Here is a 2,724-nt window from a genome sequence, read left to right as displayed (position 1 = left end):
GAGGTAGGGGCTCCAACTCCAGACCATCCCTTCCATGCAAAGGTCCCTTGAAAAGGTGCCTTCTGGCCCCTATGGTGGTCACCATATTCTCTTTTATACTTTGGTCAGTTCTAACAAAGTTAGCATATGGGGTTGGTAAGTTTAAAGGTCCTCTTGAGATCGACTCCATACAGCCATTTGGAAGTATCCATCTCTGCTATGAGAGGCTGCCTTTTCTCAACAGTACTCCCACATGGCCTTGGAGGAGAAGGAGAACTGCATTGTCCCCAGTGACTTGGCAACTGCTAGCAAGATGGCGGTCAGAAAAACAGGCAGGTTGGCAAAGTACATGCACAAATCAGAATGGGAAATATCAGAGCTAGAACATTTCAAAGTCCTCATATCATTGGTACAGCTATTTAAACTCAAAACAAATGAGTTAAAATGCATGGTAACTTTGGCACCTGTGTGCTGCTGGAACACCACCACTCCATCAGTCAGGGAGTTGATGTTGAGGAGAATAACTATAATGGCTCCCAGTGCTTTGACAAAACTTCAGATGTATACCCTTCTGGCCAAGCCTCTGCAATTCCATACTGTTAGAGCATTCATTGTATCCCTTTGGGGTTCCACTCTTTTTTAAGTTTGTTGTGCCTGAGCCACAAAAAGAAGCGTATATGGATTTCTACAGAAATTTTGATTCCATGAAAGATTTTGAGATGAAGAAGGCAGGTGTCTTTCAGAGTGCAAAATGATATTGGAATATAAAGGTTTTATTTGGATTGAGTTCCACAGAAGTTTGTCACTGACCTGTAATCCTTAACTATGAAATATGAATATTGTACACTAAGGAATCACTTCCCTTGATAAGTAATTAACAAATAAGAAAAGGCATGGCAAAATCAAAAACAATAATTAAAATGCTAAAATTAGAATGTGTTTCTTAACTAGCAGAAGAACCTTAAGAAAACACAATCAGACAAATAACCACATTATAAGGCCAAATAGAAGTTAAAAAAAGAAAATGGAAAGTGTAACAAAAATAAACAATAAAATGTTAGAGGGGTACCTGCGTGATTCAGTCAGTTAAGCACCTGTTGAAGCCCCATGTCAGGCTCTATGCAGACAGCTCAGAGCCTGGAGCCTACTTCAGATTCTGTGTCTCTCTTTGTCTATGACCTCCTCCGCTTGTGCTCTGTATGTCTGTCTCTCTCTCAAAAATAAACATCAAAAAATTAAAAATATAATAAAATGTTAGAAATTAACCCAAATAATAGTCTAGGTATGGGAATCCAAAAAATTCAAATGTGGGCAGTTGGATTTTCTAAATATTTAGGTATATGCTATTTACAAGAGATCCTCCTAAAACATAAAGATATGGAATTCTTGAAATCAAAAGAATGGAAAAAAGATATATAAGAATACACTTATCAAGGGAAATCTGGTGTAGCTATATTTATGGAATTCAAAAACTAGAAGAATTAAAGAGTATATTACTTAGTCAACCCATATATATTTGAAATAAACCATAATTTTTAAGCAAATGATGTTACACACAAATTCAGGTGAATAGTCACTTATCAGGGTGGGGCGGGAAGGCAATGAGATCTTGGGCATGAGCAATAGGTATATGTAAAGCAGCAGCGCTGGATCCAACCCATACCAGCTCTTGAAAGCCAGTTGGCAAATTTTCAGGAATTTTGAGAGCCAGTTGTTAAATTTTGAGAGCCAGTAGCTTGAAATCAACCATGATAGGAATATCTATACTATGGAAATTGATAACAAAACTAGGGTCACTTTTTTTAAGGGAGCTGGTTGTTAAACATTTACTAGCATACCACTGAATGATAATATGCTAATACTCATGATAATATTACCTATTATAATGTTCTAATTTTCATAGTAATAAATTCTATTATATATAATTCTATTTTAATAAATTCATATTCTAATATATTAATTCATAATACTGCTGTTGATAATGTTCTAATCCTTGGTTTGGGTTGTAGGTCCTGTTCATCATTTTAAAAAATTAATGAATGTTCTAGTTCTTGGTTTGGATAATAAGTCCTGTTCATTACATTATTTAAAAAATAATGAGTGCCTCTTCCGGGGACGGCGTCTGTAGGCATTCAGAATGGTCCAGCGTTTGACATACCATCGTAGGCTGTCCTGCAACACAGCCTCTAACAAAACTAGGCTGTCCTGAACCCCGGGTAACAGAATCGTTTACCTTTATACCAAGAAGGTTGGGAAAGCACCAAAATCTGCATGTGGCGTGTGCCCAGGCCGACTTCGAGGAGTTCGTGCTGTGAGACCTAAAGTTCTTATGAGGCTGTCCAAAACGAAAAAACATGTCAGCAGGGCCTACGGTGGTTCCATGTGTGCTGAGTGTGTTCGTGACAGGATCAAACGTGCATTCCTTATTGAGGAGCAGAAAATCGTTGTGAAAGTGTTGAAGGCACAAGCACAGAGTCAGAAAGCTAAATAAAGAAATGAAGCTTTTTTGAGTAATAAAACAATCAAAGGCAAAAAATAATAAAAAAATAAAAAATAATGAGTGAATGAATGAATGGAACTAAAAAAGCAGTTCATGAATGAACCCAAGTGTCATGAACCAAAGAGTATGATTATTACAATTCTGTATACCTGCGATAGAAAAAAGAGCACTAAGTTTCTGGAGGACATCAAGTATCAAAAGAACCTCCACTAATGAGTGTGGTCCATGGACACCTGAAAAGAACC

At 37.2% G+C, this 2,724-nt stretch overlaps 1 pseudogene; it reads left to right on the top strand.

The window, feature by feature from the left end:
- Window positions 1–2,116: 2,116 nt before the first annotated feature.
- On the top strand, window positions 2,117–2,506 carry LOC132662450 (large ribosomal subunit protein eL34 pseudogene; annotated as a pseudogene).
- The last annotated feature ends 218 nt before the right edge of the window (window positions 2,507–2,724 follow it).

This window comes from Panthera onca, chromosome D1, assembly GCF_046562875.1.
Source record: "Panthera onca isolate mPanOnc1 chromosome D1, mPanOnc1 haplotype 2, whole genome shotgun sequence".
Classification (NCBI taxonomy): Eukaryota; Metazoa; Chordata; class Mammalia; order Carnivora; family Felidae; genus Panthera; species Panthera onca.
The sequence above is the reverse complement of the archived record's forward strand: the minus strand, read 5'-3'. Positions and strand labels throughout refer to the sequence as shown.